Source organism: Pelodiscus sinensis, chromosome 3 (assembly GCF_049634645.1).
Source record: "Pelodiscus sinensis isolate JC-2024 chromosome 3, ASM4963464v1, whole genome shotgun sequence".
NCBI lineage: Eukaryota > Metazoa > Chordata > Testudines > Trionychidae > Pelodiscus > Pelodiscus sinensis.
The window spans coordinates 6641152-6664620 of NC_134713.1; positions in this window are offsets into that span (position 1 = coordinate 6641152).

Below are 23469 nucleotides of genomic sequence, written 5' to 3' on the forward strand. Positions count from 1 at the left end.
TCTTCCTCCTCTCCTGAGGAGGCCGTGGTATGGGAGATGTCCTGCCCAGTGCCAGATGACGTTAAGGTCTGCCAAGAGCTCCTCAGGGGAACAGCAGCTTCTCTTGTGCAGCTGGAGTGAGTGGAGGAGAAGACCCACTAGGCGACTGACATTTTGCATCCGGCAATGGCAAGAAAGGCCTAGAAGTGATGCCATAATGCAGCGTATGAAGACACTGTGGCAAACCCCTTCCTCCAGGCCACCAGCAGCCAACTGAACAGAACGTACGTACCACGTTCCATCCCAGGGATCTAAGTAGATATACTGGCACCCTGCATCGGCCGTGGTGAACAAAAGGCTGGGTTGAGGCTACCCTGAAAGGAAAAGATGCCAAGAACCCGGATCCGTTTTTGAAAGAACATTTTTTGCAGCTCCGCAGTGCCGCTTACCCGTCCTTAGTGTCCCTGTACAACGATGCTAACTGGGATGCTCTCCGTTTTCAAATAAATTGCCAGAGAGCTCTAGAGAATCATTTCAGTAACAGAGGGATGTTTGGTCTTGTGAGCAGCTCTGCACGCTTCCTTGGAGGTGACAAAGTGCAGTTCCCTGGTGGCAGTTCTGGGCTATTCTTGCTGAAATACAACAGGAGAATGGGGGATGAAAAGAAATTGCAGAGTATCCCGGGTTCTTCCATGCTTAGCTTCCGTTTGTCTGAGGTGATGGCCTGCCATGCCCGTAGGAAATGGAATAACCCGGCCAGGCCAGTGAGAGCCAGGCTGTCCTCGACATAAGTAAAACCGACTGCTTCTAGTCTAGCCTTGTGGATGTCTGTATGAGGTGACTAAGGAGTTACAAAGCAGAGAGACCCTTCTCTCAGGCCTCTGCTTTCTTTTGGACTAATCAGCCTGACAGAAGGGGTGATATTGCTGTTTAGGCTGGTACTGATGACAATGTTTGTCCACTTTGGAGCCAGAGTATAGCGTGAGGCCCAAAGACTTTAGAACTTCTCTTTGGACTCTCTATGGCTGTGTCTAGACTGGCAAGTTTTTCCGAAAAATCATCTACTTTTGTGGAAAAACTTGCCAGCTGTCTACACTGGCTGCTTGAATTTCTGCAAGAACACTGACGATCTCATGTAAGATCATCAGTGTTCTTGTGGAAATACTGTGCTGCTGCCGTTCGGGCAAAAGTCTTTTTCCGAAAGACTTTTGCGCAAAAGGGCCAGTGTAGACAGCACAGTAGTGTTTTCCACAAAAAAGCCCCAATCACGAAAATGGCGATCGGGGCTTTTTTGCGGAAAAGTGCATCTAGATTGGCCACGGACGCTTTTCCACAAAAAGTGCTTTTGTGCAAAAGCGTCCATGCCAATCTAGACGCTCTTTTCCGAAAATGCTTTTAACGGAAAACTTCTCAGTTAAAAGCATTTCTGGAAAATCATGCCAGTGTAGACGTAGCCATGCATCAGTGTAGTATCCAAGGCCAAAAGTAAATAAGGACAAATCAAGACTATTTTTTCTACAATAGTCCTGGACGAGCTGCTGCCAGGGCCTCTTCCCAGATTTCTGACAATACAGGGCCAGGCTCACATGACGCTTAGCTATATACATGCACGGCCCCTCACAGCATTGCAAACGTGGCTGAAGTCAGCCTGTCTCCCTTACAGTTACCAGCACTGCAGACAGAGTAGTAGACAAAGGGTTCTCATCTCTGGATAAGCCAAGCCAACTCAGACAAGAAGTGCTTCTTTCTAGAAGGGGTCTCGGACCCTGCTCTCCAGGGATCAGAGGGGATAGGAAGTTAGAGTCGAGGAGAATTGGGCTGGATGTTGCTTGGATTGGAGATAAGGTTTTACAGTTTTGTGTGATGGCGTGGAAAGCCACGTGTGTGTTGTGACACTGGGCAGGGCTTACAGAAGGATGGGGAGTCTGTCACTGCAAGGAATGAATCTGATGTGTGGGCATGTCTCCACTAGGAAATTATTTTGAAATAACTACAATTGAAATAACAACTCCCGAAATAAAATCCAAATAGCGTGTCCCCCTCTAAGGGGGGCCTCAAAATGAGACCGAGGCAGGCGCTAATGTGGACATGCTATCTCGACTGACTGAGAGCCCCAGGAAGCACTGGGGAGTAATTACTTCAAATGATTCGGGGGAGTCATTTCAAAACAGCAGCAGCGGCGCGTCCACATGACTGCTATTTTGAAATAATGGTTTCAAAATAAATGTTATTCCCCGAGGAAAGCAGGAGGACTGATTTCAAAATAACCAGACTGTTATTTCAAAATGACAGGCTTGGTAGTGTGGACGCGCCGCTTATTATTTTGAAATAAAGGGGGTTAGCTGGAAATATCTCCCTAATACAGATCAGGGCTGGGAGTTAAGGTATGTGAATGGAGGACTCCTAAACTGGGTATTTTCTTTGCTTCTGTGTGTTTGTGTGTGGGTTAAACTATCTGAGCTGCTCTTTAATAGAGAATTTTCTTTGGGAATTATTGTGTAGGGAACATTTCAAGCCAAGAAACTTGTTTTCAATAACTTCAAACTCCTTTTTTTTTTTCCATCCCAGAAAGCCAAAGTTCCAGTCAGGTTCCCACTTCTAAACGATTAGCATATTTAATTGAGCAAATCGGCTGACATTTACAGTCAGACAGAGAATTACGATTGTATTTTCCCTAGAAACTGACACCGTGAGGGGGAGAAAGGTCAGATCCGTCAATAACCATGCCAGAGACATAGAACGAGTTTGCATGGACGGACAGACAGACCCTCTTGGCTTCAGAATGGTGATGAGGGACAGAGCAAGGGATTAGTGAGCGTGCATTGGAAGGCCTCTCTGCGGTAAGGTGGTGGGGCGGGTTCCCGCGTGGCCTAGGGGATAGGGCGCTCGCCTGGGGTACTGAAAACAGAATCCTTTACTGGACACACAACTGGACACACAACTGCCTAGTGGTTTTCTCTTGTCCCCAGACAGAACCACATGGCCTGTGCTTGCTAGCATCCTCACGCAGCCCCACTCTAAGTCCTGGCTTGTTGCTGTGCAGTAATGGAAGAGCTGCTGTCTATGCTACACCTCCAAAAGTCTCCAGTTGGCTTGGTCGCCCTCTCTGGGCAGACTCCCTGGGAGTAGGTGTTGGTAGCTCTGTGCCCCTGGCTGGACGGGTGGACATGAATTTGAGTGTCTCCTCCAAAGCATAGTGCTGAGACACTGTAACTTCAGGGCTCCTCCCAGAAGAGGAAGAAAAACTCGTCTGCCAAGACTCCGGTTTAATCTCTCTCACGCTGGTAACCTCCTGAAGGTCGCGCGGGGTCTTGTCTCCTCCCCCTCATGAATTGTCTATGGCCGTGGGCGGGTTTTTTTTATATTCCTATTTATAGTGCAATGATAGGATCAGGGGAATAAGCAATTAGTGTCCCTTGAAACGCACCCTGCGTCCCATGTCCCATGCGTGTTTACCTCTCCGGCAAGGCGAGTGCAGCTGTGACAGGCACAGGGCTCCGTGCGGACTTGGGGGCTGAATCTGGCCTTTCACAGGTAAGTTTGGGTCTTTTCTGCTTCTTCTCCCAAGGGGGGTTGCTCATGAACTTTCCCCTTTTCACCCCTCTCTCTACTCATGCAGGGGGGGCCCAGTGTTTCCGAGAGGGTCACTCTGGGCTGGAGTGGTTTCTGTTGCAAGCGACCCTGTTCCCCCACGATGTGCCTCTTGCACCGGCGGAGTGGGGCTGGCCGGGCAAAACCCCACATGGGAGCAGAGAGCAGTTTCTAGGACAGCGCCGGGAAAGAAGCTGGGCCCTCAAGAGCAGCGGTTTTCCAACCTTTTTTTTTTCTTTCTCATGACCCAGTTGAAGAAAACTGTTGATGCCGCGACCCGACATAATTGTGGGCTCTGGGGTGGGGCTGAGGAGGGGAACTTTGGGGTGTAGAAGGGGGCTCTGGCTTTGGAGGGGGGTTGGGGGAGGAGGGGCTTACTCTGAGTGGCTCCCGGTCAGTGGAGCAGTGGGGGGGCTAAGGCGGCTTCCTGCCACTGCAGACCATGGTGCGCCCCAGAAGCAGCCACCAGCAGGTTGCCAGCCAATGGGAGTGCAGAGCTAATGCTCAGGGCAGGGGCAGTGCGCAGAGCCCTCTCCTCCTAGGAGCTGATCCTGTTGCCGGTTGCTTCTAGCGCTGTCTGCAGTGCCAGGACAGGCAGGGAGCTGCCTTAGCACCCCCACCTGCTCCCCCTGCAGCCATGAACTCCAGGGCCTGATATGCCACCACCCAGTCATTTGAAAGCCGCTGCCTTGGAGAGACACGGAGCCAGGAAATGGGGATTTGTGGTATTGGCAGCTGCACGATTTGGAGCGCCCGTCCTGTGGCAATGTGTGGGGGTGAGACTTAGGGCAACGTGTGGGGCTGAGGCTCCAAGGCGCTGCTGTTCGGCTCCTTTATTCAGTCCTGTTGCTGCCCCCGCTACGCCGCGGCTCAAGGGAGGAGGGTCTGTCTCTCCTGCTGGAAGATCACCCAGCCAAGGTTAAAGCTTTGGGCTGGGAAGTGGAAAACGCTCCCCTCCCTGACTCGGCCGTGTCACACGCCGGTTCTGCACAGCGAGGACAAAGCCCCCGGGGGCCCGTTCCTCTGGCTCCATCCAAACCCCTCTCCGTGCGAAACAGGTTTGCTAACATGGGCAGCTGGTGTCAGAGGCAAGGGAAGGTGATGCCTTCCCAAACTGCCAGTCCGGCCCGCCCACACTGCCCCCAGCCCAGCCCCCATCAGCGCATCTCCCCCAGTCTCCTGGGCTGTCTGGGCTTCAGCCCCACCTAGGCTGGGGCAGGGGTGGTGGGGCTGGGCTCTGGCTGTGTTCCAGGGCCAGGGGGCTGACCACCATGCTCCTCCCCCCACCTGGGCTGGAAAGGCTGGGGCCACACACCACATGCCACCCGCCCTGCCCGCCATGCTCCCGGGGCCAGGGAAGGCTGGGGCTGCCCACTGTTTACTGCGGAGGGGTGGCCTGCCCTTACAATGGGGGGGAACTTAGTTCCAAGGGGGCCCTAGGTGGGGCTGAGGGCTTGCCTCTCCCAGCCTTAGATTTACCCACCGCCCATGCTTGCTCACCAGCCACGCTGCCCCCCAGCCAGATCCCCCTGTGCCGGGCCAGCGCTTTGCCACTTTGCTTTCGTTCTAATTCACCGGCTCTGGACGGTCTCTGGATCCAAGTGAAGTGGACCAAATACGGTCCCTCCTTGCTGGGGTGTAAAGGGAGCATGGCCTAATGGGAGAAGCAGGACTGAGTGTCGAGAGGACTGGCTTCTCGCACTTGCCTTTGCCATAGATTTGCCAGGCTGGGGGGTGCCTCCTGGACAGGTCGCCTCTCGGTTCTGAAGCGTTGTGAGCCCCATAAATTCCCCAAGTGCCCTGAGCATCATGGCTGGCCGGTGCTATGGAAGGGCAAAGGCTGGAAACCTAATACAGAGTCAGATCGGAACCTCTATTCCCATGACAGGACGACTGGCATGAGTAACTGCTCCCGGAGGGGAGTAAGGGGACCCCAGCCGGTCCCCCAGAGAGCGAGTGTAAAACGGGAGGCTGTTGAGGTGTCCCTCAGGTTACAGAAGATGGAGCACCGGGCTGTCGTGACTATTGAGGTGGCTGGACACCCAGCGACCTGGCAAGGGTGATATTTGGCAAAAGGTGCGTCGCGAGCGCGCCCGCTCAGTCCTTACGCCCGCCGCGCGCCCATGCGAGTCACTCGGAGAGCTGCCTGAGCAAAGAACGACGTTAAAGCCGAGTGCGGGCTTCCTCCATGGGCAGGGGGTGGCTGCTCTTTCTGGCCTCTGGCCTTGCTCAGGCTGAGCCGGGGGAGCTGCTTTGCACCTCTCGCTTCCAGTTCCTTCTCCGTCACCTCGCATCGCAGGCGGTCCTATGCGGGGAGGAGGGGGGAGTTAGAGGGCTCAGCAGTGGCATTCAGAGGACATTTAACATTGGGGGACTGAGGAAAGCAAGAAGGTGGGAGGTTAAAATGGAGCTGGGGGGGGTGAGGGTTCGATCACTCGCTGGGACAGCACCTCCTGCTGGCCTAGCCAGGAATGAAATCTTCCAGCCCTGGAGCGCCCCCTGTTGGTCGGGATCTCACCCTCAGTTACCTGTCCTCACTGCCACTTCAGCCCCTGTGTCCCACCCAGTTCAGAGTACCCCGTCCCTCGCAGTATTGCCCTACACGCTGGGGTCCTCCCTCCTAGGGACCCACAACCCCTTCCACCCACCTTACCTCAGTGATCATGGCCAGTTGTCACAGCCCCTGCCTCATTGGTGAAGGAGCAAACGCCTGCTGACAGGTGCCTTCCCTTCCGTGTTTCTAGGGGAGCCTGCTGCTCTGACCTGCAAGTGTCTTGTGACTGGCAGATGGAAGGAGCTGTCCGGGGTCCTGTACACCCAGACAGGAGTTCAGCACTTGGCCGGCACATCCTCAAGGTGACCCTCCACAGATCCACAGACAGGAGCCTACTCAGCACCTGAGAGCCAGTCAGGAGCACCTGGGGATGGCCTAGCCTTCTGCTAGCAGGGGTAATGAGGAGCCTATGGGGTCACGCCAGTGCCTTGTCCTCACTAACCCACTTCACACACACCCTGCGCTCCCCACTTGTGTGTGGCTGCTCCCCGGTTACCCCCCCTCGATCCTGGGCACTGAATGAGTGTGTTACCCAGGCTGCTCCTTGTTTGCATCCCTCGCCTTCCCCATGAAGCTTGCCCGCAGTCTCGGCTCCGTCAGCATGGCCCTGCGGTCCCTCCTCTTCCTGGCCACCCTGAGCGGCCCCTCGCTGCAGAAGCCCCTGGCTGCTGAGGAGGACAGCGAGGGGCACCGGGTGAACACGGGCCTGATCCAGTGCGGGGAGTACAGCAACCAGGTCTTGCCCAACGGCCGGTGCAAGATCGTCGCCACCCTGCCGCAGATGGACGAGCAGCGGTGCCCGGACATGTTCCGCTGCACGGACGAGGTCTCCTACTGGCTCCACGAGAACGAGGAGCGCAAGCAGCAGATCCTGGAGCTGCGGGAGCTGATCTCCGAGCTGCAGGAGGAGCTGCGGAACCACCGGCATCGTATCAAAATCCTGGAGCTGCAGGTAACACCTTGGAGTATTTCCCTGGCACCTCACTGCCATTCACAGGCCTCTTGGCCAGAAGCGGGCGGGCGGGCGGGCACCATAGGATGCACACAAGTACATTGTGACCTCCCCCGCCCCCGCAGCAGAAACCAGAGCTGGTAGGGAGGGTACCTTGACTGAGGTCGCTTGCACCATGGGTGGCATCACTTTTATCACCGTAGCGCGGGCAAACACCCCATCGCACAACTGCAGCAGTGCAAGAAATGTCCCAGAGGGTTCCCGCATCGGGGCTCGTAACCTGGGAGCCTCCTGCCGCTTTGTATCTTTCCTTCCAACCCAGGGAGGTCACTTCTGATCCGTCCCCACCAACCCAAGGAATCTCTGGGCTTATTATGAAGTTCCATCCTGCTCCCTCTCTCAGCCTTCAAGTTCTCGGACTGTTTGGGTGACTTTCCCCATCACCTCCCGACTCCCTGACATGCAGATGGCAACATGCAGCTGGGTGTGTTGGCAGCCTGATGTTTCCCACTCCTTTGTCCCCCGTGTGGTCATCAGCACCTGGCCAAAGTGGGTCTGGATGGCTGTTATCACGGAACCCTGATCTTGGTATTTCCATAGTGCTCTCCTCATGCAAACACCTGCACACGAAGCAGGGAGCAGCCAAGCCGGGTTTCAAATTCGCTGCCCCCCTCTAGAACTTCAGCAGTCGTGTCTTCTGCCACTTACAAGCAGAGCAAGTGACGCAGCATCCCTGGCACTGTGATAAGGCAACCTGATCTCAGCTCGTGCTAAATGTAGCATCAACCAGTGTGGGGTCTATGAATCATAGAATCCTAGAACTGGAAGGGACCTCCAGAGGTCATCAAGTCCAGTCCCCTGCCCCGACGGCAGGACCAAGCACCATCTAGATCATCCCTGATAGATGTCTGTCCAACCTGCTCTTAAATATCTTAAATATCTCCAGTGCTGGAGATTCCACAACCTCCCTAGGCAACTTATTCCAGTGCTTAACCACCCAGACAGTTAGGAACTTTTTCCTAATGTCCAACCTAAACCTCCCTTGCTGCAATTTAGTTGCTTTAATTGCTCCTGGTTTCAGGCAGCCTGGCTCTGCATTTGGCAGGCTGATCTATTGGAGAGTAACTAGGAGACGTGGGGGCCAATTTCAGCTATCTGGAAACCTTTCTGGGCGTTGCGATTGGGCTTGTTACATGCCCAGAGGAAGTGAAGTTTGCTCGAGTCATGCCAACCGGGTTTGACAAAGAACTAGAGGATAGAGTACAGGTCGCAATCTTGCCCTGGCCTCTGCAGGCTGGACTGCATGAATTTGAGTAGCATATGGCGTCTGCAGGGACTGTGATTCATTTGCTGTTTGGCTTTGTTTCATTCTCCTCGGCTCTCCCTGCTGATCCCCATTTTGGAATGTTTCACCTTCCCAGTGGAATTCCAGCTGGTGGCTGTTTGGTCCCTCGGCCGGAGTCATGGAGTCTGTTCCATCGGCCCCCTGCTCATGTCCTGATGCTCAGTTGGGAAGCCCCCCTCCTTCAGCCTGACCCTCCCTTGCTTGTCTGGGCTGAGCCCCCAGGGGACCTTTTCTGAGCCCTGAGTTTCACCTCTCCAGCGCACAGGCAGCGAGTGTATTGGCACCTCTTCCTACCCTCCCTGCGTAATGCTTCCCTCCCCACTGAAGACCTCCCCACCCAACAGGGCCTCCCAATCGGTGCTTCCTCCTCCGGGCTCGTTTGAGTGAACGAGATGAGTCTGCTGCGCTGGGAACCCCCGTGGCTGACCGGCACCAGATGACCTGGGTGTGGGAATTTCTCTTTCCCGTTGTTCATTTGGGCTTGGGGTTGTGTGATTGTGGTGTCGATGTTTGGGTGCGGGCACAGCTTGGGTTGTGGGACCCTCCTACCTCCCAGGTCTTAGATCCAGATCCCTATCATATCCTAATCCTAGAAACGGAAGGGACCACAAGAAGTCATCAAGTCCAGTCCTCTGCCTGGCTGATGGCTAAAGCATGTAGAGGGGGGTGGCGAGCCTCCATTTCATTTCCCACGGCCCACCCCGCCCCTCTGCTTGGCAGCTGTCCGTCGCTGCTGTGGTGGCGTGTCTCGTCTGTAGTGCCCCAGGCTCTGTGCCCCTCGTCGGATCCCAGGCATGTGTGTAGGCCCTGTCCTTTCTGTTGGGCGGCTCTAACCCGAAGGTGGTCTGCCCATGCACATGAAATGCAGCACGCTGTAGGGAAAGGCGCGAGTGGCTCCAAACCACCCCCTCCCATTGTTCCAGACACTGAGACCCATGGCGGAGTTTGCACTGGTTTATTCAGGTAAACGCTGCCGGCTGTTCCCCGAATCTGCACTCACCCGGCACAACCGTGGTTTTCACTCCTCACTGCTGGCTAGTCCGTTCCTAAGCTGATGGGGTGTAAAGCAGGGCTGGCCAGCCTGTGGCTTTAGAGCCACCTGTGGCTCTTCTGAAGTCAAGATGCAGCTCCTTGCTCAGGCACTGACGGTGAGGCTGCCGCTACAGGTGCCAACTTTCCAGTGCTCAGCTCCTGGCTCCATTGCCTCCTCCTCCAAGCGTATTTGGCCCTCGCTCCTTCCCTCCCCCACCACGCCTCCTGAGTGCCACGAAACAGCTGATCACAAAACAGCTGACTGCAGCAGGCAGGAGGTGCGGGGAAGGAAGAGGAGACGCTGATCAGCAGGGCTGCTGGTGGGCAAAAGATGCTGGAGACGGGAGAGGAGGCACCTGATGGGGATTGCTGACAAATTACTGTCGCGCTTTGGCAATGTCCATTGGTAAACAGTGGCTTTTTCTCAGGCTCAGGTTGGCCATACCCGGTGTAAAGGATTGAGAGTGGGGGGTATCTCATGAATACGACAAGAGAGGGGAGCAGTGGGGGCTGGCACATGATGACCCTGAGTCTCTGCCTCTCACTCCATGGTGCTAATGGTATTGCCAAGGAGAGTGGGGGAGGGGGAAAGGGCAGGCTGCCTGGGCGGGGGGGAGTCATCAGTGGGTACTACTGAAAACCTGTCTCCTTCCCACACCTGCCTTCCCAGGCCTGCTGTCCCCCACTCAGGCAACAGCCACTGACTGATTTCTCTTCAGTTTCTCCTGGTCCCATCTGGATGGCCCTACAGGGGTCTAACATGGCCAGTCCTGGGTCTAACATGGCCAGTCTGACCCTTGGCTGAGTCCAGGATGGACACGCTGAGGAACCAAAGCGTACGACTACACTGTAATTAGACACCCGTGGCTGGCCGGCACCAGATGGCTTGGGCTTGGGGTAATGGGTTGTGTAATTGTGGTGTAGATGTTTGGGTTCAGGCACAGCCAGGTCTCTGGGGCCCTCCTCCCTCCCAGGGTCTTAGATCCAGATCCCTATCATATCCTAATCCTAGAACCGGAAGGGACCAACGAGAGGTCATCAAGTCCAGTCCTCTGCCCCCACGGCAGGACCAACCATCATGGGTTCCAGCCTGAAGCACCCAAATGTCCACACTGCAATGAACAGCTTCTCAGCCCATGTCAGCTGTCATGGGCCAGCCACAGGGTCTAATCGTTGGGTGGTCAAACCCCACAGCACTGAGGAAGCAGGGACGCCTGGAATTCCTGTCTCCGCCTTCCCCAGAGGCTGGAGATAGGAAGAGCCCCATGGAGAGTTGCTCCCTCCAGACTGTGCTTTGGGACTTTCGCCAACCCAGCTGTGAATGCCTCAAGCAACGGGGCTTCTGGTGTGTCACTTGGAAGTTGCACCTCCAGTTTTCCTGCCATACAATTTCTCTTTCCCGTTGTTCATTTCCCTCTCCTTTCTCCTGGCTGTAGCTCCTTGTCCTTCTCCCCCAAACTATCCCACTCCGTGCTGGATCTCCCCCCCCCCCCATCCCTCAGCCCCGTGGTGGTTTGGTGCAGTTGCACCTGCTGTGATATGTTCTCATTTTCTCCTATTACTGCTCGTTACCAGGCCGGGGCCAGATGCTGCTGGCGGTGAGGGTGTTGTGAGTCCAGAGTGACTCCACTGCGTAACCCGCAGCCCACGGGCGGCAGCAGAAAAGTCACAGTAACCCCAGAACCATCCCAGCACGGCTGCTCACAAACGAGCCGGCTCTGCTCACAGGCTCTCCGCACCCCACCGGCTGCACTTCTCAAATGAAGGTGCCCGGCAGGAATTTCAGCCGCTAAGCTGCCTGCGAGGCCCCGGGCCTCCACGGACTAGCTCAGATCCCTTCTCAGGAAGGATTAGCGTGAGAATACCCAGCACGATGCTTGGTTTAATGAGATTCCTGGCTCCTTTAGCCATCTGTCCCCGGCCCAGCTCAGAGCCCATCTAGGTCTCTCAGTGGAGGATGGTGAATCAATCATCTATTTATTTTTGCACTGCGAGATGCGAGGGCCCAGAGCCTTAGCTGGTGTCGGTGGAATTACTTCCACTGCGGATTGGGTTCCAGGTGGTTTTGTACCAGATCTGGGAGACACACAGTGGGGGATGCTTGTCTAGACGTTGGCAAAGGGGGAACCCACTCCAGAGGAGGAGAGAGATCTCTAGGGGAACCCAAGAGGCTGTACCAAGGCAGAGTGCAGGGAAGTGACCCAAAAGAACATGGAGGTGGACAATCAAGAATCTCTTCCTTACCCCGGTGCCCACAGCATGGTCATGCAAGGGAAGCCAGGGATGGAAACCCCACTGCATGGGACATTTAAAACAGGCCGGAAGCACATAGTAGAGGGAACGTTCCTGAACTGATCAGAGGCCCACCGGTTCTGTCCCTTCTCCCTCTCCTCTGCTAGGCTGCAGAATCACAGAGCTCTAGCTAAGCTAAGGCTAGGTAAAATATGGCCTGCAGGCCAGATTTGGCCCACCAAGCCATCGGATTTGGCTTGCGGGAGCTTCAGCCAGGCTCCCTGCCTGCCGTGCTCTCCCTAAGCACTGGGAAAATCCAGCTGCAGGGCCATGGGCTTCTGTGAACCCTGTGAGCACGGGGGGAGGGGGAGAGACTTATCATGCTACCTTCTCCCCCAGCACAATCTTGCAGCTCCCACTGACTGATTTCTGGCCAATAGGAGCTGCCTGTTTGTAGGACAGGCAGCATGTGAAATACCCCTCTCCCCCCGGCTCACAGCGTTCAGAACTCCTGTCACATAATATTACTTAGCTCTTCTGTCTCTGGATCTCCAAGTGCTTTACAAAGCTCAATGAGTATCACAATCCCATTTTACAGATTGTGAAACTGAGTGACTGAGCCATGGAATGTTTCAAAGGTCCCAAGACCAAAAGAGTCTACTGGGATCATCTAAATTGATCATCTATGTATACCAGGCCATAGAACCGCATACAATAATTCCAGCACAGCTCTCTGTGGGTACGTCTATGCTGCGGGCTAATGTTGAGTTAAAATAGGCAACTTCAGCTGAATTAATTGCGTAGCTGAAGTTGAAATAGCTGAACCTGGCTTTTGGCACTGTTTACACTGCAGGAAGTCGAAGGAAGAACATTCCCCCTTCGACTTCCCTTATTCCTGGTGAAAGGAGGGTTACAGGAGAGGAAGAAGCTTGCTATTTTGAAATAACTGGCTTGCTGTGGAGATGTGCACGTTGTTATTTCGAAATAAGTGTGCAGTGTAGACATAGCCTTAGGAAAACAGCCAACCCTGATTTGAAAATTGTCTGCTTAATCCCTGTCCCTGTTTTAAAATGTGTCTGATTTCTGTTCTTCTAGCTATTAGAGCGGGTGATCCCTTTCTCTGCTAGACTGACCAGTCCATGATTAAAATATTAGTTCCCCGTGTTGGTATTTATAGGCTGCCGTCAAGTCACCCCTTAACCTGCTCTTTTGTCAGCTAAATCGATTGAGCTACCTTAGTCTATCACGCCGAGGCATGTTTTCTAATGCTTTAATCACTCCCACAGCTCCTCTCTGAACTCTCCCTAATTATCAACATCCTTTGGAGGATTCCCAACATGCAGAATGCTGGGGATCATTAAGAAAGGAATAGGCAATATGACCAAAAAATATTATATTGCCTCTGTATAAATCCATGGTTCACCCACATCTTGAATACTGTGTGCAGATATGGTTGGCCATCTCAAAAAACATATACCGGTATATGGCTACGTCTAGACTGGCATGATTTTCCGGAAATGCTTTTAACGGAAAAGTTTTCCGTTAAAAGCATTTTCAGAAAAGCGCGACTAGATTGGCATGGACGCTTTTCCGCAAAAAGCACTTTTTGCGGAAAAGCGTCCGTGGCCAATCTAGATGCACTTTTGTGCAAAAAAGCCCCGATCAACATTTTTGCGATCGGGGCTTTTTTGCGGAAAACAAATCTGAGCTGTCTACACTGGCCCTTTTGCGCAAAAGTTTTGCGCAAAAGGGACTTTTGCCCGAACGGGAGCAGCATAGTATTTCTGCAAAAAGCACTGATTTCTTACAGTAGGAAGTCAGTGCTTTTGTGGAAATTCAAGCGGCCAGTGTAGACAGCTGGCAAGTTTTTCCGGAAAAGCGGCTGATTTTCCAGAAAAACTGGCCAGTCTAGACACAGCCATACTGGAATTGGAAAAAGTTTTGAAAAGGCAACAAAAATGATTAGAGGTATGGGACAGCTGTCCTATGAGAAGAGATTAATAAGACTGTCTCTTTTCAGCTTGGAAAAAAGACAGGGATATGATAGAGGTCTATAAATTAATAACTGGTGTGGAGAACGTAGGTAAGGAAATGTTATTTACTCCTTCTCATAACACAAGAACTATAGGCTAAATTAAATTAATAGGCAGCAGCTTTAAAACAAACAAAAGGAGGATTTTCTTCATACAACACACAGTCAACCCTGTGGAACTCCTTGCCAGAAGATGTTGTAAAGGCCAAAACTATAACAGGGTCCAAAAAAACCTAGATAAATTCACGGAGGACAGGTGCATCAGTAGCTATTAGCCAGGATGGGCAGGGATGGTGTCTCTAGACTCTGACAGCCAGATGCTAGGACAAGAGGGGATGGATCACTCACTGATTGCCCTATTCATGCCATCTGGGGCATGTGGCATTGGCCACTACCAGCAGACAGGACTCTGGCTTGGCGGATCTTTGATCTGACCCAGTATGGCTGTTCTTATGGCCTTGAATGGTGATCACCAGAACTGGACACCGGATTCCAGCCGCGGTCTCATCAATGCCAAATTCAGAGATCAAATAACCTCTCTACTGCTTGCCCAAGGGCACAGAGCAAAGCAAGAGGTAAAACCCATGCCCAGTTGCCTTAGACCATGCAGCCCTGCCACGTGGAGCGAGCGTAGGCCTTGTGTTGGCAAACGACAGCTTTTGGTGGCAAACAGTGGAGGGGGTCACACCGCACTGCGACTCTGGGTGACAAAACTCTCCAGTTGTGGCGACAGAATAAAGCGAGAGGCAAAAAGCTTTTTGTGCAAAAGTTTTGTTGACAAAGCGCCAGTGTAGATGCCGCTGGTCATTACGTCGCCATCGCTGGCCTCCCCCAGTATCCCACAATGCCCGCTGTTTGGAACTCGGCTGCCCTACAGCTCTGGAAAGTTCAGGGGGGAATTGCTTACAGAGCTGCTGTGGGAGAACTTGAAATCACAGACCCATAGGGAGGCAGACAGAGAAGGCTGCTACTGTGGAAGGGGCTGGAGAGACTGCCGTGCTGTGCAGAGCAGGGGAGGGAGATGGTTGTGGGGAGTGTGTGTGGTTGTGGGGAGGCTATTGTCTGAACTTAAAGAGACAGCACACCCACACACTCCCCCAACATACACACACTTCCCTGACACACGCTCTGTCTCTGTCTCTCCCACACTCCCACAATCCCTGTCTCACACGTTCTCCCTTCTGCCCACTGGTTGGTCTGGGGGCACTGCTGTGAGGGTCAAATCAGGGCGAACTTGCTTAGATCCAGGGCTACTTCCAGCCCAAGACTGGGGTCCTCCCTATAAGGCACCAAACCCAGTCACCCAGAGCACTTCAGCTGCCACCCTAACCAGCAAGAAGTCTCAACAGCAAATCCCCTTAGACACCCCAGCCAACTCTGCGCCACAACCAGCTCTGCTCCTCACATAGGGGAGAGGTTCTGAAAACCAATCTCACCAACTTCCAACAGGTTGTTCCAGTCCCAAAGGAGCAGCTACAGTCCCAGGTCACTATATACCCCAGACCTTACCCAACAGAGCCCGCTGGGCCAGTCCTGAAGGTTTATTCATAGTTTCTCTCTGTAGTTGGTTACTGAAATTCCTTTGTAGAAGAACAGCTGCTTTTAAATCCATTCATGAGTGACCAGGTAGGTTAAAGTGTTCCCCAAAAGGTTTCTGTGTTACTATTTCTGATATCCTATCTATCTCCTAGAGCTGGAAGGGACCTTGAAAAGTCATTGAGTCCAATCCCCTGCCTTCCCAGCAGGACCGGGTACCACCCCTGACAGATTTTTGCCCCACATGGCCTCCACAACAATTGAACTCATAACCCTGGGTTTAACAGGCCATTGCTCAAACCACTGAGCTATCCCTCCTTGCTACTTGTGTCTATTAATCCTTTGTTGCAGAGACTGTCCAGCGTGGCCAATATACGTGGCAGAGGGGCCTTGCTGGCACTTGATGGCATAGATCACATTAGAGGATGTTCAGTTGTATGAGCCTCTGATGTTGTGGCTTATGTGGTTAGGCCCTGTGATGGTGTTGCTTGTAGAGATGTGTGGATGGAGTTGGCTACAGGGTTTATTGCAGAGGTAGGTGCCAGAGTGAGTGTGTGTGGTTGCTGGTTTTATTGTCATTTTTGAACATTTCCTGGCTAGTAATTGGCTGAGAGGGGGGTCACAGGGTTTGGTGTCAACTTATACATGAGAAAGCCTCAATGAATGATAAACCACATGTTGCGGGACAACCAGGGATTGATACTGCACCTGCTGGGAACAGGATCATTTTCTTGGCACCAAATTAGCCCACTTTTCAACCTGCAAGGCAATTGTTTTCCACTATATGCTGCTGCCCTCATTGGTGTCTCTTGCTCATCCAAGTCTCCTGCTGGCTAGAGGGACTCTAGTTACACCTCCTCCAGTAATTGCTGGGGAAAAGGTTTCAGGGGGTAGCCATCTTAGGCTTTTCTACAAAGAAAAGTTAGAAAAAGATACACAAATTCCAACCCGCAGTTTGCTTATCTTTTTCTGCTTTTCTTCCAAAAGAGGCTTTTCCGACATTTGGCCCATCTATACGGAGCCAAATGTAGGGGAAAGCCCTCTTTCAGAACATCCCTTCTTCCTCCTAAAACGAGGTTGACAGGGATGCTGAAAAAACACGTCTGCTTTTCCGAATTTTTTTCAGAAAAGCAGACGCCTTCCCTGGATGCGGCAGAGCTTTTCTGGGATACCTCTAGTATCCCGGGAAAGCTCTGTAGTCTAGACATACCCTCAGTCTGTCTGTTTCAGCAAAAAGAACAAGGAACCCAGTGGCCCCTTTAAAGACTGACCCTTTTATCGTGGCGTGAGTTGCAACTCATTTCATCAGATGCACAAAGTGAAAGGGAAAGAAACACTGGAGAGGCTTATGAGTGTGAGTTTTGCCCCCTGCTGTTGCTGAACTGAAGCTCAGCTGAGAGATGAGAGAAGAGGAGGATAGCCACAGAAGGCAGCTGTGGTCAGAGCCAGAACCAGCTCCATGGAAAAATATAGCCCAGCGCTGTGATATTTTCAATACACAGGAGGATCCTGTTCTAGAGCGAGGAGGTGCTAATCCCTATTAAACTTCCCTGGCGAGTCCCGGGTATGGTCCTAGCCATGGTATTACATAGTACTAGCCATGACTCGCATGACTGGAGCACTGTCATGCAGCATATAGACTGTTCAGGAAGAACAGGCAGGGGAGAAGAGGAGGAGGAGTTGCACTGTATGTAAGAGAGCAATATGACTGCTCGGAGCTCCAGTAGATAGAGGGTGAAAAGCCTGTTGAGAGTCTATGGGTAAAGTTTAGAGGTGGAAGCAACAGGGGTGAAGTTGTGGTTGGTGGCTGCTACAGGCCACCGAATCAGGTGGATGAGGTAGACAAATCTTTCTTCAGACAACTGAGAGAAGCTTCCCGATCACAGGCCCTGGTTCTCATGGGGGACTTTAATCACCCTGACATCATTGGGAGACCAATACAGCAGGACACAGACACTCCAGGAAGCCTTTGGAGAATGTTGGGGATAACTTTTTGGTGCAAGTGCTGAAGGAACCAACTAGGGGCCGTGTGCAGCTTGACCTGCTGCGCACAAACAGGGAGGAACTATTAGGGGAAGTAGAAGTAGGTGACAACCTGGGAAGCAGTGATCTTGAGATGATAGATTTCAGGATCGTGACCAAAGGAAGAAAGGAGGGTAGCAAAATACACACCCTGGACCTCAGAAAAGAAGACTTTGACTCCCTCAGAGAACTGATGGGCAGGATTCCCAGGGATGCTATAATGAAGGGGAAAGGAGTCCAGGAGAGCTAGCAGTATTTTAAAGAAGCCTTATTGAAGGCACAGGAAGAAACCATCCTGATGCGCAGCAAGAAAAGCAAATATGGTAGGTGACCAGATTGGCTTACTGGGGACACCCTTGGCACTGAGCTTAAACACAAAAAGGAAGCTTACAAGAAGTGGAAACTTGGACTGATGACTAGGAAAGAGGATAAATATATTGCTTGAGAATGCAAGCGCAATTGGAATTGCAGCTGGCAAGGGATGTGACGGGTAACAAGAAAGGTTTCTACAGGCACGTTAGCAATAAGAGGGTGATCAGAGAGGGTGTAGGGCTCTTACTGGAGGTAACCTAGTGACAGATGATGTGGGAAAAGCTGAAGTACTCAATGCTTTCTTTGCCTCTGTCTTCATGGACAAGGGCAGCTCCCAGACAAATGCACTAGGCAATGCTGTATGGGAAGGAGGTGGACAGCCCTTGGTGGGGAAAGAACAAGTTAGGAACTATTTAGAAAAGCTAGACATACACAAATCCATGGGTCCAGATTTAATGCATCTGAGGGCACTGAGGGAATTGGCAAATGTAATTGCGGAGCCTTTGGCCATTATCTTTGAAAACTCATGGAGATCGGGAGAGATCCCAGATGATTGGAAAAAGGCAAATATAGTGCCCATCATTAAAAAAGGGAAGAAGGACAATCCAAGGAACTACAGACCAGTCAGCCTTACCTCAGTCCCCGGAAAAATCATGGAGGGGATCCTCAAGGAATAGTCACTTGGAAGAGGGGAAAGTGATCAGGAATAGTCAACATGGATTCACCATGGGCAAGTCGTGTCTGACCAATCTGATTAGCTTCTACTAATGAGGTAACTGGCTCTGGGAAAGTCAGTGGATATGATTATACCTTGACTTCAGCAAAGCTTTTGATACAGTCTCCCGCAATATTCTTGCCAGCAAGAAGGGAGTACAGATTGGATAACTGGACTGTAAGATGGATAGAAAGCTGGCTAGACTGTCAGGTCCAACGGGTGGTGATCAACGGCTCAATGTCAGGTTGTTGGTTGGTTTCTAGCAGAGTGCCCCAAGGTTCAGTTCTAGGGCCAGTTTTGTTCAATATCTTTATTAATGACCTGGATGAGGGGATGGATTGCATCTTCAGCAAGTTTGTGGATGACACTGAGCTAGCGGGAGAGGCACATACACTGGAGGGCAGGGATAGAGTCCAGAGTGACCTAGACTGATTAGAGGATTGGGCCAAAAGAAATCTGATGAGGTTCAACAAGGCCAAGTGTAGAGTCCTGCACTTGGGACAGAAGAATCCCAAGCATTGTTATAGGCTGGGGACTGAATGGCTAAGTAACAGTTCTGCAGAAAAGGACCTGGGGATTCCAGTGGATGAGAAGCTGGATATGAGTCAACAGTGTGTCCTTGTAGCCAAGAAGGCTAATGGCATATTAGGTTGCATTAGGAGGAGCATTGCCAGCAGATCTAGAGAAGTGATTATTCCCCTTTATTTGGCTCTGGGGAGGCCACATCTGGAGTATTGTGTCCAGTTCTGGACCCCCCACTATAGAAAGGATGTGGACGCATTAGAGCGGGTCCAGCAGAGGGTGGCCATGATCTATGAGGGGCTGGAGCGCATGATCTATGAGGAGAGACTGAGGGATTTGGGTTTGTTTAGTCTTCAGAAGAGAAGAGTGAGGGGGGATTTGATAGCAGCTTTCAACTACCTGAAGGGGGGTTCCAAAGAGGATGGAGAGAGGCTGTTCTCAGTAGTGACAGATGGCAGATCAAGGAGCAATGGTCTCAAGTTACAGTGGGGGAGGTCTAGGTTGGACATTAGGAAAAACTATTTCACTAGGAGGGTGGTGAAGTACTGGAATGGGTTCCCTAGGGAGGTGATGGAATCTCCATCACTAGAGGTTTTTAAGTCTCATCTTCACTGAGTTGATTTAGTTGGAATTGGTCCTGCCTTTGGCAGGGGGCTGGACTTGATGACTCCTGAGGTCTCTTCCAGCTCTATGATTCTATGGTTCTATGAAATATATTGATTGATTCCTTGGAGGGGAGCCAGAGAAGAGCCAAAAATAAACTGATTGGGAGCAAGAAGGCGTGATTGTGCGGGGGATGAAAAGAACAAAAGTGACGTAGTTTTGCTCACTGGCTGCGAGAGCTGGGCCGTGGGACCTGGAGCATCTGACAGGGGTTGTGGAAGGAAGGAGGAAGACAGGCATTGACAGACCGCTGGCTGGCCAACAGCACTCACAGTGGGCATATCCTAGAATAGGATCTTTGATGCTGGTCATGGAAAAGTTGTGTTAGATTAGCTAATCCACCTCTCTAGGATCCACCCCAGGATTGGTCCTAGAGGAGATTATCTAGTGGCTTGTCTAGTCTAGTTTAAACGTCCCAGTCCTGACCTCTGGGAATCTGTTTCCCAGCCTAACAGTATGGAGCTAGGAATTCTGATACTCACCCCAAATTTCCCTTTTTCAATTCCTTTCATTAGTCCTAGTTGCACCCCTGGGAACCATGCCCGCTTTCCACTCTTCAGCATCTGTAGACTGGTGTCACGTCATGATCCCCTTTGAACGCGAGATGTTACTTAGCTAAACAAAACCACGTTTCTTTTTTAAAGTCAGTTTCTGCTGCCTCTTGCGTGCCAGTTAATCTCTTCCCACCCATGTGTGTGAGCGATTAGGATCCGCCCAGTTTTTACTCTGGAGCCTGGCTTTGACTCCTGGGTTATGTCTAGACTACAAGCCTCTGCCGACAGAGGCATGTAAATTAGACATACTGACATAGTCAATGAAGCGGGGATTTAAATATCCCTGGCTTCATTAAAATAAAAATGGCCACCACATTGTGCTGGCTCAGCGGATGGTCGGCACAATGTGGCAGTCAAGATACCGATCAATCAACAAGGAAAGACTTTGCCGACTGATCCCTTATGCCTCGTGAAACGACATTTACAGGATCGGTCGGCAAAGCCTTTCCTTGATGACGGATCCGCGTCTTGACTGCTGCGTTGTGCCGACGATCAGCTGAGCTGGCACAACACGGCGGCCATTTTTACTTGAACGAAGCCAGGGATATTTCAATCCCCGCTTCATTGACTTAAGGTATGTCTAGACTACCGCGTTTTGTCGACGGAAGTTTTGTCGACAGATACTGTCGACAAAACTTCCGTCGACAATTTGCGTCCAGACACATGGAGTTCTGTCGACAAAGCAAGCCGCTTTGTCGACAGAACTCCGTAGTCTGGACGCAGTGTTACAGGCAATAACACCTTCTGTCGACAGAGTTCTGCTGACAGAAAATGTTATGCCTCGTAAAATGAGGTATACCAGCGTCGACAAAACCGCGGAGTTCTGTCGACGTTATGTCAACAGAACTCCACGGTAGTGTAGACGCTGGTATTGTTTTGTCGACAAAAGTCCACTTTTGTCGACAAAACTAGGTAGTCTAGACACACCCTAAGTGAGTATGTCTAATTTACATGCCTCTGTCGGCAGAGGCATGTAGTCTAGACATACCCCTGGTGCGGGAAGAGAGCGGAGCTTGTATTCAGGGCGGTTCTCTGGCCTGTGTCACTCAGAAGATCAGACCGGGTGATTACACTATTCCCTTCTGGCTTTGAAAGACTTTCAATGTTCCACGTTGCCAGGGTTTTCCTGGGAATGCCGTACCCACTGCGGATCTTGCCCCACCTCCCAGGAGAGCTGGAAGGATCAGCCCCTTAAAGATGCTGCAGTGCTCAGACACTACGAGGATAGAGGCCATTTAGGACCTACGGCCAGTCAGACAGAGAGGGAAAGTCACAGGACGGTTCCAGTCTCTTGTTATTTCGAGTGCCTCTGTTCTTGTTCTCCAAAGTAAACATGCCCTGGGTGTAATAACCCAAATGTTGCCTGTCAACCAGCTGTGACGTGACATGGCATCGAGGGCTACTGGGAATGAAGGAGCAGGAGCAGAGGAGCGCCGGAATTCCTTCCGATGCAATTTATCAATGCAGCCACAACCAGCGCAACGCAAAATAATAATCATCATGAGACGACAAACAAAGTTGGATCATCTAGTCCTTGTGATTTCTTACACAGCCAGAGGCAGTTCAGACTGGGCGAGAAAGGGTTTCACATTGTTCTTGGACCTCCTAAATCTTTGCGATCACAATGGCACTCCCGCTTGGATGGCTGCCTTTGCATTCTGCAGACCGGGTGGCACACCGCACGATCAGACACCGACGTGAGAGCAGTATTCCAAGGAGGCCGGTGACAGCGCACAACTACCTTAGGCCCAGAGATTCACAGCACGTGTCCACGCCAGCGTGTTTTTCCAAAGTTTGCCTGTGGAGCTTGCAAACAGCAGGGGCAGCTGCAATAGCAGGCCAGCTGCACCACCCTGTGGCAGAAATGACTCACGACTTCCCTTGCCTAGAGAGGATGGAGGGAAATTGGACTCATCTGTAGCAGCTAAAGAGACCAAACTGTGGAGAGCTGAAAAAGACCTTCAGCTAATTGGTCTCTGCAGCTTCATCACAGGTCTGGAGTGGATCGTAAGGGAAGGGGAGCCAAGAGGCCATGACCCTCCCAGCCTGAACCCCGTGGGTGGCATGTTTAATCAGCAGCACTCTTGCATTGCGATTTGGGGTTTCACACTAGTGTCTATGGAAAAAGGGGAGGCTTCTGGGTAGCCCCTAAAGGGTCCTGCCGGCCCCATACGCTTTGCTGGTGCTCTGGGTCCCTGCCACCCGCCAACCTCATAGGCTCCACACCCCCTCAAAGTCCCTACACCTGCCAGACTCACAGGTTCACCAGCCCTTGGGTCCCGCTGGCCCTGTTGCAGGCTCTGCAGCCCGCCGGCCCTCCCAGCCCCGGGGTCCCTCAGCTGGCCCAGGGCTCTGCACTGAACTCAGCTATGGCCCCAGCCTGGGGCAGTGAGGGCTGCCAACTCTCCCGGCCAAACGCCATTTGCAGCAATGGTGTCAGGGCTTCACAGGCCATGTTGTAAGGCCCAGATCTCATGTGGAGATCATGAGAAGGACCCAGATCTCAATGCATGTGATGAGGGGTTTGGAACGGGTCCCTTATGAAGAGAGATTAAAAAGACTGATACTATTCATCTTAGAAAAGAGGAGACTAAGGGAGGATAGGATAACGGTCTATAAAATCATGACTGGTGTGGGAAAAGTGAGTAAGGAAAAGTTATTTACTCATTCCCACAATATAAGAACTAGGGGTCACCAAATGAAATGAATAGGCAGCAGGTTCAAAACAAACAAAAGGACGTTTTTCTTCACTCAGCGCACAGTCCACCTGTGGAACTCCTTGCCAGGGGATGTGATGAAGGCTAGAATTTTAACAGGGTTCAAAAAAGAGCTAGATAGATTCACGAAGGTTAGGTCCATCAATGGCTGTTAGCCAGGGTGGGTAGGAATGGTGTCCCCAGCCTCTGTTTGTCTGGAAATGGATAACAGGAGAGGGATCACGTAAGGATTACCTGTTGTGTTCCTTCCCTTTGGGGCATCTGGTATTGGCCACTATCGGCAGACAGGTTACTGGGCTAGATGGACCTTTGGTCTCACCCAGTAAGGCCGTTCTTATGTGCTTACGTGAATTTATGTTCAGTTCTGCTAGGAAGAGGCGTTCCATGGCTATTCCATCCCATGGCTCTGGCTGTAATGGAGCTCCTTCGACTCAGCATTGGGGCTGAAGATCGCCCCGTTCTGCTGCATGCCAGGGGAGAGAGTTGCACACAGCACAGCCAAGGAACGATATGGATCCGATGGTATCTGGAGCCCAGCAGAATGTCTCTAGTCATCGACAGGGAGCAATTTTGAACAAACCCTGGTACCTAGATCTCTAGCGACAACAAAAGCAGGGGAGTGGAGTCAGGGGTGATGGATTCTTTGGAGAAGTGAGCTCCTGGCCCGGCCCTGCCTCTTCCCCCAAGCCCTCATTCCCCGGCGAAGCTGGA